We start from the raw sequence: 16,988 nt of genomic DNA on the forward strand, positions 1-16,988 counted from the left end.
TTCTGGTGTCGGAGTGGGCCCACTCGGGAGTGAGTCTGAGCCTGGCCACTCAGCTGGCCGACTTTGGAAAAGTCCCAGGAGACTCCACGACCTCCTGGGAAGTGAGAGAAAGCTGTTGAGAGGTGAAGTGAGAATAGCGTGGGGAAATGTTTGTGAAAGAACCCGATACAGGCCCCCGATGAGTAAGAGCCTGAAAGTTCTTATAATCTGCGTGGGTTTAGGCAAGAAGGGGTAGAGGAGGTGCAGTCCGCTCTCACCCTCTGGAGTTCATCCTCCTCTCTGAGGGGAAGGCTACAGTTTGGGAGCAGTGCCGTCATTCTTCTTTTTAAATGACGTTATCCTTTTAAAAATATTGATTGGTTTTAGAGAGAGGGGAAGGGGAGGAAGGGGGGGAACTTGGATTTGTTGTTCCATTTAGTTATGCATTCATTGGTTGATTTTAAAAAATAAATATAAATATATTTTTTATTGATTTCAGAGAGGAAGGGAGAAGGAGAGTGATAGAAACATCAATGATGAGAGAGAATCATTGTTTGGCTACCTCCTGCATGCCCCACACTGGACATCGAACCCACAACCCGGGCATAGAACCGAGACCTCCTGGTTCATTGGTCAATGTAGCCACACCCGCTGGGCTGGTTGGTTCTTGTATGGGCCCTGACCAGGGATCAAACTGATCAAACCCCACACCTTGGCTTATTGGGATGATGCTCTACCCACTGAACTACAGGGCCAGGGCCTGGCTTATTATACTTCTTTTTACTCAACAGTTATCGATCATCCTCCACTTGTCAGACACTGAGTTCTAGGCCCTGGGAATGCTTCCCTGCATGAGTCAAAGTGCTTGTTCTTAAGGGTATTTTTTTTTTTTGGGGGGGGGGTATTGAAATGGAAGACAGGGCAGACATTAAAGATAAAGATAATAGATGTGACAGAGGGTATTATATTGGGTGCATTATATTGATGTGCCATTTTACATTGGTGATTGGGATGGTCTGAGGAGGTTGTGTTTAAACTGAGATTTGGATGATCAGGAGCAGTCGACTATGCCAAGGTCAGGGTGAGGGCATGGCAGACGAAGGCAGGGAAAGAAAACTGGACCAGGAAGCAGGCGGGCCCTGAAAGGCCCTGCATCCAAGGATGGGGGGTTTTGTTTGCCTTCTGTGGTTGATGGCCTGGCTTCCCCTGGGGAAGTGCATGTGCCAGTATTTATGCTCTCACAATCCTTTCCCTAATGGTTCACCCACACAGCCACGTTCCAACTACCTTCAATTTGCCTAGTAGTTTTTCCACGAGTCCCTGCGCCCTTCATAAGGCACGTTCTCCTGTCCTCTGCCGTGGCTTCCTCCTCTGCTGGCCCCTCGTAATCCCTGGGTGGGGGCACACTCCCCACATTTCTTTGGATCATCACAGCTCTCTCAGGTTCACCCCTTTTGGGGTCACTCCGGATCTGTTTTGGCCCTGCTTTCCTCGATTCCTGAGAGGAGGGCCAGGCCCTGCTCCACGTTTTAAAATGCAGTGGTTGGGAATGGCACAGAGTGTGTGGTGTGTGCACGCGAGTGTGTGTGTGTGTGTGTGTGTGTGTGTGTGCGCGAGCGCGTGTGCATGCACGCATTTGTATGTATGTATGTATGTGTGTGTGTGCACATCCAGCGGCGGGAGAGGGGTTGACTCTGCAGAGGGTTAGGAGGAAAGTTTGGGAGTGATGGAAAGGTCTGTATCTTGACTGTAGCGGTAGTTATACCAGTGCAGGGCTGGCTACCTAGTTGGCCTGGCCCAGTACAACATGAAAATGTAGGGAAGCAGGAGAAAAATGCCACTAAAGGTACTAAATTATGAAACCCTTCCTTTTTTTCTGCGGTCTCTACCAACCTATCAGACTGTTTATTTATTGATTGATTGCTATTTAATGTTGTATTTCCTCAGGGAACAGGAACACTCACTCCCCTTTTTAGGTACCTTCCCTACCCATGGGCTGCCACCCACTATGGGTGACCTCCAAGGAAGTGCAACTTTTTTTTAAAATATATTTTATTGATTTTTTGCAGAGAGGAAGAGAGGGATAGAGAGTAAGAGACATCGATGGGAGAGAGAGAAACATCGGTCAGCTGCCTCCTGCACACCCCCCCCCCCCCCACTGGGGATGTGCCCGCAGCCAAGGTATATACCCTTGATTGGAATTGAACCCGGGATCTTCCAGTCTGCAGGCCGACTCTATCCACTGAGCCAAACCAGTTTCGGTGTGGGAAGTGCAACTTCTGTGCTGGGTTGTACCTGATACCTGGGACCTGATGAGTGAGATGCTCACATGTCATTCTCTGAATGTGCTGGGGGGCAGCATGCTCTGCCCTGAGACCTGGGTACCAGCCTGCCCCTGAGGTTGGGGGTGGAGGTGGAATGGGTGGGCATCAGGGTTAAGGAGTGGGGGCTGACAGATGAGACTCAATAGGAGTTCATGCTCCAAGCTCCTCCACCCAGCACAGTCCACTGTCCCACTGAACTTCACTTACAAAACACAAATTCAAAGATAAGAATTTCAAGATTGTGAACTCAAGAGTATTAAAACTCAAGCACAGGGACCTTCCGAGAGTAGCACCTGTGTGATCCTTGGTCACATGCCCAGGAAGCTGAGCCTGCACAGGTGTGTATATTTGTAAAAATTCATTATATTCAAGAGTGCAGTTTGTTATACATTAACTATACTTCAGTGAGTTTGGTTTTTAAACTTTAGCTCTCAGGAACCTAAACCATGCCACAGTTAAAATCAAACACGTCTCATATCCAAATATTTTGGGTAATGGCATCAGGAGCCATCTAGGACCCAACTATAAATTGACCATCCCTCACTCCTTCTATCCAGAGCTCACTCCCTCCCACACCTACTGGAGCCACCTCCTGCATTATGCTGGCTCACTCAGCCATCTAATGACCTTTGGCCTGTGTGTGGTGCCACCTCTGCCTAATCACCCAGCTCAAACCTGCCTGTGTGCCCCCTTCACTCCTTGTCAAGCCCCCTCTCTCTGAAGACTGCCCTTTCTCCTGACTGCCCAGTTCCTCAGACCACCTTCTGAAGACTGCCCTTTCTCCTGACTGCCCAGTTCCTCAGACCACCCATCTTCAGGTCTGTACTGGTCCCGCCGTCTCTCAGGCTTCCTGCACTCCATCTAGAACAGATATCATCATGTCTCACCCATTTCAAAAACTTTTAATGACTATTTCCTAGAAAGTTAACTCCTTGGTATGGTATTGATGGACTTTCAAAATATTACCTCGATCTGCTTTTATTTACCCACATGGTCCTACATGCCTTATTTTATTTTATTTATTGATTTTTTACAGAGAGGAAGGGAGAGGGATAGAGAGCTAGAAACATCGATGGGAGAGAAACATCGATCAGCTGCCTCCTGCACACCTCTTGCTGGGGATGTACCCACAACCAAGGTACATGCCCTTGACCGGAATCAAACCTGGGACCCTTCAGTCTGCAGGCTGACGCTCTATCCACTGAGCCAAACCGGTTAGGGCCTACATGCCTTATTTTAGTCACACTTCTCAGTCTCTGGGATTTGCATTTTCACACCTCCCAGCCTTTTCTTTACACTATCTATTTTACCTGGAATGCCTTCTCCCCGTCTTTCAAAGGCCTATTCAAATTTCAAGGCCCAATACAAACAGTACCATCTCTGTGAGCTCATAAATCACTACCGACACTTTGTGCCCCATAAAGTCAGCCAAATCCTCTGCACAGAAATACGTGGACTTGTCTCCTCTTCTGCACAGTGGGCAACCTCTCTCAGGCTCATCTTTGTATGCCACAGCAGTAATAACAGCCATAATGGAATCATCATCTTGATTCAGTAGGAAGTATTAGCACCTTAACTCTGCCAAACCCAGCAACTTCTCCATTCTCATTGACCTCTGAAGGAAGCTGATGCTGCTCCCCTCCTGCTCTCTGCCCTCTTGTTTCTGAGACGGACATGCGTTATGCTTGCTCACTTAGTCACCCAATGCCTAACTACCTCTCCTGCAATTCAAGTGTTGGCTGATCTCAGAGCCCAGCCTCAGCCCTCTGCCACTCCTCCTCGGTGTCTCCTCGCATGGTGGCTTATCTAATAATGTCAGTGACTACCTCTCTTGGGATGACAGTCTGTCATGGAAGAATGGCCTTCACCTGCACGCCAGTCCTCAGGCTCCATTATTCCCTGGACGGAGCCTCTCTTAGTTTCCCCTGTCAGAGGCAAAATGGCTCTCCCAGCCTTCTGCCCTTGGACAAGTAATAGTTAACATTGAAGGAGCACTGATGTCAGCACCTTGCTGAGCCTCACGCACTATCACTTCACCACAGCAGATGTGGTAGTTTCTGTTAAGTTCTCCAATTTGCTCAGGAGGTCAGAGAGAGTAAGTAACTTGCCCTATTTCACACAATCAGTCAAAGCCAGCTCTATCCATCTGTCCAACCTGTGATGTTAAACACCAGAATTATTCAGGAAGGTGCCCTGGACTTGAGGCCAGGAATGTGGGTTCAAGTATTGACCTCACTACTTATTAATTAAGCAATTCTGAGCAATTATTTAAGCTTCACTTTCTTCCCTTGGGTTGCTATAAAGATAATTAGAGTGCATGTGAAAGTGCTTTGTGAATTCAAATTGTTTCTATGTCTTGCGTAAAATATATAAAATTGGCCCAGCCGGAATGGCTCAGTGGTTGAGCATCAAACATATGAACTAGGAAATCATGGTTTGATTCCTGGTCAGGGCAAATGCCTAGTTGCAGGCTCGATTCCCAGGGTGGAGCATGCAGGAGACAGTGATCAACGATTCTCTCTTATCATTGACTAGAGGCCCGGTGCACAACATTCGTGTACTTGGGGGTGTAGGGGGACTCAGCCCAGCCTGCACCCTCTTGCAATCTGGGACACCCGAGGAATCCTTAGCGCTGCAGAGGCAAGAGAGAGGCTCCTGCCACTGCTGCTGCGCTCACCAGCCTTGAGCCCAGCTTCTGGCTGAGCAGTGCTCCCCCTGTGGGAGCACACTGACCACCAGGGGGCAGCTCTTGTATTGAGTGTGTTCCCCCTGGTGGTTAATGCACATCATAGCAACTGGTTGATTTGCATATTAGGGTTTTATTATAGAGGATGTTTCGCTCTCTCTCCCTCTCTCTTCCTCTCTAAAATTAATTTTAAATATATATAAAATTGGGGTGGGTAGGAAATGGAATGGGAAGAGGTACAAATTTTTAGTTATAAGATGAATAAGGTCTGAGAATCTAAAATATAACATGGTGACTATAGCTGATAGTACTATATTGCATGATTGAAATTTGCTAAGAGTGTAACTTAAATCTAAAACTGAAAAATAAACAAATAAATAAATGAGGTAATGGATATGTTAACTCAATTGTGGGAATACTTTCAAAATGTATGTGAATGCCAAATCATCATGTTGAACACTTTAAATATATTACAATTTTGTCCATTAAACTTCCATAAAGCTGAAAAAAAGATATAAAGCGTAAGAAAGCATGATTTGTCAGTGGACAGGTGGGACATAAAGGGAATGGTCTGGTGATGATTGAAACAGCCTCAATGGTGGCACCATCTTCCATTGACCAAATGGCTCTTCAGACTTTGCACCGGAGAAAGAATGCCTTACAGGGAGGTGAGTGAGTGAGGAGGGCTGTCGAGGTGTGTGGCTGAAAGGCAGTTTTTGTTATAACCCAGAGCACAGTTACTATTAGGATCAAAATATCAATGACCACGTGGCAGGGTGGCTCCGTTGGTTGGAGTGCCCTCCCATTCACCAAAAGGTTGTGGGTTCGTTTCCAGTCAGGGCACATACCTAGGTTGCGGATTCGGTCCCCAGTCCGTGCTAAGGGGAGGCAACCATCAAAGTTACTCTCTCCCATTGATGTCTCTCTCTTTTTCTCTTCCCCCCTCTTCCTCTCGAAAATCAAGAAACATAACCTCAGGTGAGGATTAAAAATTATATAGCCTGGACGATGTGGCTCAGTAATTGAGCATCGACCTATGAACCAGGAGGTCATGGTTTGATTCCCAGTGTGGGGCATGCAGGAGGCAGCTGATCAATGACTCTGTCTCATCATTGATGTTTCCATCTTTCTCTCCCTATCTCTTCCTCTCTGAAATCAAGATATGTGTGTGTGTGTGTGTGTGTGTGTGTGTGTGTGTATATATATATATATATATATATATATATATATATCATTGACAACATATACATTTTTCTTAAGTACCAGTTCACTTGAGAATCACTTCATATTTAGACTTAAGATCTTATTCTACAAGAACTGAACAAATCTTCCTGTGTAAGCTGGAAGATGATGTTAAATTTAGATAACTATTCAAATTCACATCCTAATAGCACTAGTTAAATTTATCTTTTTATAAATGCACAACCTTATGTCTTCTTTATTAATAGTAACATTAACTATGCTGATCTTTTAAAAAATATATTACCAGAATTGAAGCATACATTCTTAGAACATCAAACTTAGAATATTCTTCACTATCTTTCTTAGAAGTTACATTTAAAAATTCCTGTTTCCTACTTTCTACTCTAGTAGTGCCTTCCTCCTCTCTCCCTCCTTGCCAGGGCTGATCAGCCCCTGAACGATGAATGAACAGGTTACTCAGACACAGTTTGACTGTGAAAGAGAGGGCTAAGCCCCCGCCCTTCTACCCCACCCCCCTCTAGTGGCCAGGGCAGCCTCTATTGCCTGCCTCATTAGGCCTTTATTGGAGTTTTTATCTTTTTATTTTATTTATTTATTTATTTATTTATCTATTTATTTATTTATTTCTGATTTTTTTACAGAGAGGAAGGGAGAGAGATAGAGAGCTAGAAACGTCAATGAGAGAGAAACACCGACCAGCTGCCTCTTGCACATCCCCTACTGGGGATGTGCCCACAACCAAGGTACATGCCCTTGACCGGAATCGAACCCAGGACCCTTCAGTCCGCAGGCCTACACTCTACCTCTGAGCCAAACCAGCTTCGGCTGGAGTTTTTATCTTTAAAATATATTTTATTGATTTTGTACAGAGAGGAAGGGAGAGAGATAGAGAGCTATTATAGAAACATCGATGAGAGAGTCATCGATCAGCTGCCTCTTGCACACCCCCTACTGGGGATGTGCCCGCAACCAAGGTACATGCCCTTGACCGGAATCGAACCCGGGTCCCTTCAGTCCCCAAGCCGACGCTCTATCCATTGAGCAAAACCGGTTTCGGCTGGAGTTTTTATCTTTAGATACAATACATTCAGTAGGGTGAGTAATCTTGGGAGGTTTACATTGTCCTCTAGGCAAGGGCATCCAGGGATTAAGCATAAGGATTCCAGTAAACACCCAGGGTCTGCATATCACAGGCTTGTTTGGAAAGGTCAAGGGATATTTAGGGGCTCTGCCTTTGACACTCCCTTAAGTTGGAATTCCGATAATCAGGGCAGGCGGCCTTCCACACACTTCCCTTTTATCAGAATGCCCTCCTTACAACTTTTCAATCAAGTCTCCGTGCTCCCCAACACCTCCTTCCCTCCTTTTTTTTTTCTTTCTTTCTTCCCCTTTTATTTTCACTCCTTAAGTTCAACAGTATAGCATTGCATTCACTTTACCCATTACAGTCCTAATATTGAAAAGGGAATCACACACACACACACACACACACACACACACACACAAATGTTCTTTGAAGGTAATTTCCTTTGTTGGCCATTAGGGTCCCTGCAATTGAGAACCTTGGGGTGCAGTGAGACCAGTTGGGGCAGACTTGGAAGACATTATCTAGAGCAGGTGTGGTCAGCAAATTCAGTCAATATTTTAGGCTTTGCAGGCCTTATGTCCTCTTTTGCAAATACTCAATTCTGCTGTTGTAGAATGAAAACATTTATAGACAACATGTAAATGAATGAGCATGCTGTGTTCCACTAATACTATTATGGAAACTCACATTTGAATTTCATCAAATTTTCATGTGTCATACAAAATCTTTTCTTCAATGGATTTTTCCTCAACTACATAAGAATGTAAAAATCATTCTTAGCTCATGGACTGTATAAAAGTGTTGGTGGGCCAGATTCAGACCATGGGTTGTAGTTTGCTGATCCCTGATCCAGAGAATTAAAATCCTATTTATTATTCTTGCTGGGGGATTCCATGAAAGGGAGGGGGATGAGGTGGGAAGCTACAATTGAACACTCATGATTAGCAAGCATTATTCTAAGCACTGTACGCATAGTGACTCATTTAATCCTCACAATTCTAGGAGGTAGGTAGTATGATCCCATTTTACAGATGGGGAATCTAAGAAATTAAACAACTTGTCACTTATCTCACAGCAAATGGAGTCAGCCTTGAAAGAATAACTCGCCAAGTTGGGTCCAGCATCCACACTCAATCTGACCCATGATGGGCTTTCTGGGTAAGCTACCTCACATCTTGTTGGGAAGACATATTTTCACAGGCATCCACATGGAGGATCTGTGTCATCAGCCCTGTTAAGCATTTGAACAAAAAGTTACAGAATGTTCAAAGCAGTGTTTCCATTTGAAGGCAAGGGGACAGATGGCACTGTCTTATTTAGTAAGGAAGTCACTGTCATCAAAGGTGTCTGAGCAGAGGTGGCATGACTTTCGCATTTTCTGCAGTTCCTTAGAAAGATTTGGGTTATTTCGTATAAAAGTAAAAATTTTAAATTCCTGCTTTTTGATATTTAAATCTAATTTTAAAGGAGTAAACAGTTTGAACACCTCCCCATAGCCCACTCAGGCACAATCTTATTACATTCACGGGATCTGGCAGTCTGAAAGGCCAGAGCTGCTGGCAGACTGTATTTCAGATTGCTTTGCCTTATTGCTATGAGAATTGAATGAATCTCCCTTAACCTCATACCATCATAACTTACACACATCCCATTCCTTCCACCTATATCTTTTCTTCTAATCTTTCTTCCTATCTGACAAACATTTGCAAACATATTAGGAAAGAATTGTTTGATTTAATATATTAAATGTATGATCATTAAGAGAATACTGATATAGATAGATCTCTAGGATAAGTGATTTTTTTTTTAAATATATTTTATTGATTTTGTACAGAGAGGACGGGAGAGAGATAGAGAGTTAGAAACATCGATGAGAGAGAGTCATCGATCAGCTGCCTCTTGCACACCCCCTACTGGGGATATGCCCGCAACCAAGGTACATGCCCTTGACCGGAATCGAATCCGGGTCCCCTCAGTCCCCAAGCCGACGCTCTATCCATTGAGCCAAACCGGTTTCGGCTAGGATAAGTGATTTTTAAAAGTATACAATATATTGTGCTCTCACTTGTGTAAAAGAAATTGGTGTGGCAATGGGTATTATCATGGGAATTTGCTGGAAGGACAGAAAATAGGAAAAAATATTGATAGTGTTGATTTCTGAATAATGAGAAAGGGATCTGGGGTGGGAGGTTGCATTTTTCATTGTGTACTCTGAAAAATTATTTGAATTTTTACATTGAATTTTTGTCCAAAATACCCATATATACATATAATATTCAATTTTACACTTTCTTATGTCACAAAATCTACCCAAGCCTGAAAACTCTTTCTTTATTACTCTCTTTTGATTACATCAACAACCAGACATATTTTACAAATAAAAATCACTTCCTCTGGGTCTTGCCTTATACCTCTAATAACGATAGAGGGAGAGTAAGTACATCAATATTGCTATTTATTAGGTGTTTGGTGAGTACATTAGTGGATTGAATGGTGGTCCCCCAAAATACTTCTTTATGCCAGCTTCATCCTTGGATCCTGTGAATATTACCATATGGTAAAAGGCTAAGGCTCTCCAGGGGAGGAGCTTACCCTGGTGGGCCCTAAATTCAATCAGCTGTATTCTTATGAGAGAGGCAACTGAGTTTTGGGAGAGAAGGGGAAGCAATGTGACCATGAGGGCGGACATTGGAGTGAAGTGCTGTAAGCCAAGGAGTGCCTGGAGCCTCAGCAGCTAGAAGAGGCAAGGAATGGATTCTCCCAGAGCCCTTGGCAAGACGGTAGTCCTGACACCTTGATTTCAGACTTCTGGCCTCCAGTCCGTGGAAAAACATATTTTGTGTGTGTTGTAAGCCATTCAGCTTCTGGTAACTTGTTATAGTAGCCCGTGGAAATTAATAGTGGAAAAAAAAGGTACAATTAATAGCTTATGTTAGGATTTTGGATTCTATAAATGTTTATGGTGCTTCTGGCCTAAATAATACCATAAGCTGACTGTATTGAGGTACTTAATGCTGTTGTAGGCACTTTAGTTGTTACTATAGAAACTATGAAGTAGTGAGGTTCTTATCAGTGAAAATATTGGAGGCTAGATGAGCACCTGGCGGTGCTATTAAAGGAATTCTTGCCCAGCTAGGTGTGGCTCAGCAGTTGAGTGTCGACCCAGGAACCAAGAGTTTACCGGTTCCGTTCCCGGTCAGGGCATATGCCTGGGCTGTGGGCTCAATCCTTAGTGTGGAGCATGCAGGAGGCAGCCAACCAATGAGTCTCTCTCGTCACTGATGTTTCTATATATCTCTTCCTCTCCCTTCCTCTCTGAAATCAACAAAACACACATAAAAAAAGAAGGAAATCTTAACTTAAAAAAAAAAAAAAAAGGAATTCTTGTGCTGGGTGGGGGTTGGCCTAGATCTATTGTCAGCAAACTATGGTTCTCGAGCCACATGTGGCTCTTTGGCCCCTTGAGTGTGGCTCTTCCACAAAATACCACAGCCTGGGTAAGTCTATTGTGAAGAAATGGCATTAGAAGAAGTTTAAGTTTAAAAAATTTGGCTCTCAAAAGAAATTTCAATCATTGTACTGTTGATATTTGGCTCTGTTGACTAATGAGTTTACCGACCACTGGCCTAGATCATCTTGGATCCCTTTCAACTGAAGAATATATTTCCAAAGAAAAACAACTTTTAAAAAATATATATATATTTATTGATTTCAGAGAGGAAGGAAGAGGGAGAGAGATAGAAACATCAATGATGAGAATCATTGATCGGCTGCCTCCTCCATGCCTCCTTGTTGGGGATTGAGCCCCAAGCCCTGGCATGTCTCCTGACCAGGAATCGAACCATGACATCCTGATTCATAGATCAGTGCTCAACCACTGAGCCACACTGGCAATAACCAAATAAAAATTTGCTTATAAATATTGAAGCTTAATATTTTAAGGATATTAAAATAGTCAAACATTTAGCAAATACCTTCACCTGGAAAAGGTGTTTGAAGGTATACGCTACTTAGGACTTATCTTCTATAAACTTTCCAGACCAAGAATCCTGAAGGAATACTGAAATTTCACTAGTGGAAAAATAGGTAAAATAAGATAACTCAAGTTTTCCAAAAATGACCAATTGGAACTTACTCATGCCAACATTTCCAAAAGTATTTGCATGTTGCCGCCAATATAAACAGAGCTTTGATCTCTCCCTTTGTTCTACCCTATTTTTGAGATTACACATTTCCTTATATTGTTAAATCACCACCACAATAATAGCTCAGTGTTGATATGATAGGGGAGGTAAATTATTATTTTCACTATCACTATTATCTTTTGTTTCTTTTTAAGGCACACAACGTTTAGGAACTTTAGTTTTCATCAACCTTATTTCCATTCTGTTTAAGAGCTTGTGGAAGAACTGGAGACCACTCAGCGGCTGTTCCTATCCAGTCAGTAGCCTGCACAGTGGGGGTTGCAGACCAATCTTCAGTGGATGCTGAGCTCTCCAGGCTTCCATAGGAAACGACTGCGTAGGTGGAGGGCACCTGCACAACTTCAGAATAGTTTTCGACCTCAGGTTAAGGAGCAGTGACCTCAGGAGCTGGAGCTGTCCATTGACCCTGAAGAATTCCTCCTTGGTCACAGCCTTTTCAGCAGCAGCAGCCTGCACTTCCTTTTCACTCAGGGATCTCTGAGGAAGTGGAGATCAGGCATGACCTCCTGTGATAGTTCATGGGAGATGTTGCCATCCATGGGCAGCACTTCCCAGGCCAGCATCCAACACATCAGACCCACTGAGCGAGTCCTCTTGTTGTGGCAAGGGTTGGCAATGTCGGCATAGTGCAGAGGACTCTGTCACACAGAGCAGTGGTGGGCAGGTTAACATAAGACGCCTCTGTGAGAAGCTGGTAGTCAGCCTTGGGGTCAGTAACCACCAGAAGTCTTGGCTCCCAGAAAGCTGCCCGATCTGGTTGATGAAGGCTCCAGGAGAGAAGCAGCAGCAATATGAGTGGTCCCAGTGGCAGCAGCAAACTTCAGCAGCTCGCTGGCCAGTATTCCTGGACAATATGACTGATATCAGCAGGGTTTCCAATGGCAACAATGGCATGAGCTGCCAGCAGAAACTCCTCCAGGTTCTCCTCAGATTGATGATGTAGGTGCCATCACTCTCCCTTCTGTAGATGTGCTGTTCCATTTGGAAGTCAAGGTTGGTGCCTCCTAAGTGGGTTCCTGCTGCAAGGAATTTAAGGACATCTTCCTCCTTCATTTGCAGGACATCAAGGGCTCCGGACATTGTGCAAGTTTCCCTTTAAGTTACATAGGAACCAAGAACACCATCATATGGCACTCTCTGGGTAGCGTGAAAAGGCACTATAATCTTTTGTGTGTGTGTGTGTGTGTGTGTGTGTGTGCGCGCGCGTGCGTGTGTGTGGAGAGAAAATGAGTAATCAGGAGGCCAAGAGGAAGACAAAGGTTATAATCTTATATAATAAAAGCCTGATATGCTTTTATTATATAAGTATCTGACCTTTTCTTTGGCATTTGGACTAGTTGCTATGATGTGCACTGACCACCAGGGGGAAGACACTCCAAATGGTAGGTTATGGGGTCCAGCGATTGGAACTCTCCAGCCTGATTGTGCACCAGTGGGGTCACTCAGCCCAGCCTGCGCCCTCTTGCAATCCGGGACCCCTCGGGGGATGTCGGAGAGCTGGTTTCGGTTTCGGCCCGACCCCCACAGGCTGAAGGACCCCACCAGTACAAGAATCTGTGCACAGGGCCTCTAGTGTATAAATAAAATCATTCTGTAGCCATATTTACTCTAATTTTTAAAATTTTCTCTTATTTAAAGCATCATATAAAATTTGTATTTAAATATGCAGTAATGTTAAACATGTAAGATACTACTAGCTGCTATGGAACCTACTGAGTGTTTTAGAAATGTTTATGTCTAAGTTCTATATTTTGTAAAATGTTGCTTTATTACGGGAAACATTCTTATCACATCAATACAGAAAAGTCTGGCCTGGAATTATAGGTAGAGTAGATGCTAATTAGCCATGCCCAGTATTTTTGAGATAATTGCAGGACTTTCTTAGCACCAGAAAATCATCCTAAACACACTTATCACCTAGCTTCCCAGAATTGCAAAGTTCATACTTGACCTAGCCTGGATGTTAAGATAGTTACTTAGCTCATTAATTAGAGCATTATTCCAGAACCTCAGATGCATTCCTAATCTCAGCTAGTTTTTTTTTTTTTTTTTTTTTTTTAATATTTTTTATTGATTTTTTACAGAGAGGAAGGGAGAGAAATAGAGAGCTAGAAACGTCGATGAGAGAGAAACATCGACCATCTGCCTCCTGCACACCCCCCACTGGGGATGTGCCCGCAACCAATGTACATGCCCCTGACAGGAATCGAACCCGGGACCCTTCAGTCCGCAGACCGACGCTCTACCACTGAGCCAAACCGGTTTCGGCTAATCTCAGCTAGTTTTATTGTAAATATGGGTCATCTCCAGAAGGACTAGAAAGAAAAATTCAAAATGCACCACCATTACTTGGGAGAGAAACAGAAACAGAAACAGAAACCATTAAAACACTTGTCTATAGGATTATCCTACATAATAAAAGAGTTATATGCAAATTAACCACTACTCTGCTATACCCACAAGCCATGCCCACCATCCAATCAGAGTGAGTATGCAAATAAACCCAACCAAGATGGCTACAGCCACAGAAAGCAGAGGCTTGGGTTTCCCAGGCAATGGAGGAAGCCAAGTTTTCCGCCTGCCCTTGCAGGCCTAAGCCTCCACTCAAGGCTACAAAGTTTCAATTATAGAAGGTAAGCAAATTCAAACAGAAATGGCTGCTGGCCCCCAGAGCAAGCAGAAGGCTTAGCTCCACTCCAGGCTACAAAGTTTCAATTGTAGAAGATAAATAAATTCCAGATACCAGGGCCTCTGCTTGGGTCACCAGGGGGCATGGCCGGCATGCAAATCACCAGAGGCCCCTTGCTCAGGCTGCCCCACAGCCCAAGGGAACCCCACACCCTGATCTGGTACACCCTTCAGGGAAAACCAGCTGGCCCCACCCATGCACCAAGGCTCTATCTTATCTAATAAGAGTAATATGCAGATTGACCATCACTCCAACACACAAGATCAAGATAGCTGCCCCCATGTGGTCAAAGATCCTGCCCCTATGTAGACACAAGATGGCCACCACAAGATGGCCAGAAGGGGAGGGCGGTTGGGAGGTACCAGGCCTGCAAAGGAGGGCAGTAGGAAGTGATCAACCCTGCAGGGGAGGGCAGTTAGGGGTGACCAGGCTGGCAGAGGAGGGGAGTTGGGGGCAAACAGGCTGGCAGGGGAGCAGTTAAGACATCAATCAGGCTGGCATGGGAGTGGTTAGGGGGTGATCAGGCTGGCAGGCAGAAGTGGTTAGGGGCAATCAAGAAGGCAGGCAGGAGAGCAGTTGGGAGCCAGCAGTCCTGGATTGTGAGAGGGATGTCCGACTGCATCCCTCTCACAATCCAGGCAGTCGGACATCCCTCGAGGGGTCCCAGATTGGAGAGGGTGCAGGCTGGGCTGAGGGACCACCCCTCCCCAAACCCATGCACAAATTTCATGCACCAGGCCGCTAATTTTTACATAACAATGATTGTTGTTAGAATGAAGAGCTGGGGGGACTATGAATAAGGAAAGACAAGAAAGCACAACTAAAAATATCAGCATAAAGCACTAAAATGGATGGTTTCAAATGCTCGCTGGAAATGTCAAAATTCTCAAGAATCACTAAGGAAGTCTCACTACCAACCTCAAGCGCTCACTGGGAAGCAGCCGTGACTAAGTGTCTCTGGCAGTCTGGTTGCAACTGTTTCCCTGTAGGTGAAGTGTGCTTCTCTGGCCCAGTGGTTTGCTTGTCTGCTAATTGCTTTAAGTCAATGGAATAGGAACAGTTTGACCTATGCCACATCCAAGCAGGAACTTTAAATGTGCTTGCATGGTATGGTTTGGTCTCTTGCTCCTGCCCTTCACTACGAGAAAAGTGTGTCCCAGACAGGGGCTGTCCTATCAGCCTAGGGCCAGAAGAAGACGCATGGAACAGAGTCAGGCTAGCAGAGTTCAATCGGAGTTGAGCAGAGCTGCAACTGATTTGTAGACCCATGAACAAGAAATTAAGGTTTGTCATAAATCACTAAGATTTTGCAGTTGCTTATTTTAGTCTACTCCCAGGGAATACTAAAATAAGATTTTATATATTCATTCTCTTTAATTATACCCTTCCTTTCTATATCTAATAGATATAGAAATTATCTATTATATATCTTTAATATTCTCCAGTATTAATTTAAAGACCAAGTTTCTGCCAAAATAGGTTTGGCTCAGTGGATAGAGTGTCAGCCTGTGGACTGGAGGGTCCCAGGTTCGATTCCTGGTTTAACTCTGGTAGATTGACTCTGTTCCATGCATCTTCTTCTGGCCTTAGGCTGGTAGAACAGCCCCTTTCTGGGATACACTTTTCTTGTAGTGAAAGGCAGGAGCAAGAGACCAAACCATACCATGCAAGCTCATTTAAAGTTCCTGCTTGGATGTGGCATAGGTCAAGGGCATGTATTTTGGTTGCAGGCACATCCCAGTGAGGGGTGTGCAGGAGGCAGCTGATCCATGTTTCACTCTCATAGATGTTTCTAGCTCTCTATCCCTCTCCCTTCCTCTCTGTAAAAAATCAATAAAATATATTTAAAAAGAAGAAGACCAAGTTTCTAACTCCAGTTGAATTTTTTTTATTAAAGTGCATCAGTAAATAAAGTGTTAACAATCAAGACAAGCTTTACTGAAATATGCACAAATAAAAATCCTCTATTTGTCCTGCCAGCGTGACTCAGTGAGCATCGACTTAGGAACCAGGAAGTCACGGTTCGATTCCCGGTCAGGTCACATATGCTGGTTTCGGGCTCAATCCCTAGTAGGGGGTGTGCAAGAGGCAGCCAATTGATGATTCTCTCTCATCATTGATGTTTCTATATCTCTCCCTTTCTCCCTTCCTCTCTGAAATCAATTAGAAAATATTTTAAAATCCTCTACTTAATGAATCACTCAAAAGATGTTCTATGAAGTAATAGTAATCATGATTGGAAGCTAATTAATCTGAATTTATTCTTAACCACACACATTGATTCTCAAATTAGGATATTCAATCATCCTGGTTACCTTAACATATGGGGCTGGCTGTCAATACCTGAATACTAGTCCCAGCAAATCAGTGGAAAAATGATGTGATTTGAAACTAATCATTTATCCTTGGTGCCACAATTTCTCCATCTGCACTGAGAATTAATCTTCCCTTGGAGAAGATTTGTAAGAAGGTAAAATGTTAAGACCATACTTCTAAGCCTCAGAAAGCATTCACATGCATATTTTAAATTTATATAATATATATTTCAGAGGGGAAGGGAGAGATAGAAACATTAATGATGAAAGGAAATCATTGGTTAGCTGCCTTCTGCACGCCCTCTCCTGGTGATGGAGCCCACAACCCAGGCATGTGCCCTTGACCAAAATCAAACCTGGGACCCTTTAGTCAGCAGCGGGGACACTCTATCTACTGAGCCAAACCGGCTAGGGCAATGTGCATATTTTTAAAAGGGCAACTTATTTGTACTTTACACAAATTAATACTATATGGCTTTAAACGAAATAAATGACTGCTC

General features: G+C 44.0%; 1 pseudogene across 1 annotated transcript; it reads right to left on the reverse strand.

The window, feature by feature from the left end:
- Nucleotides 1-11,638: 11,638 nt before the first annotated feature.
- Nucleotides 11,639-12,564, reverse strand: LOC311629370 (small ribosomal subunit protein uS2-like; annotated as a pseudogene). The gene has a single exon. The product of its transcript is annotated as a small ribosomal subunit protein uS2-like (transcript).
- Nucleotides 12,565-16,988: the final 4,424 nt, after the last annotated feature.

Source organism: Pipistrellus hanaki (genome assembly GCF_964339955.1).
Source record: "Pipistrellus hanaki genome assembly, chromosome: 10".
NCBI classification, from domain to species: domain Eukaryota; kingdom Metazoa; phylum Chordata; class Mammalia; order Chiroptera; family Vespertilionidae; genus Pipistrellus; species Pipistrellus hanaki.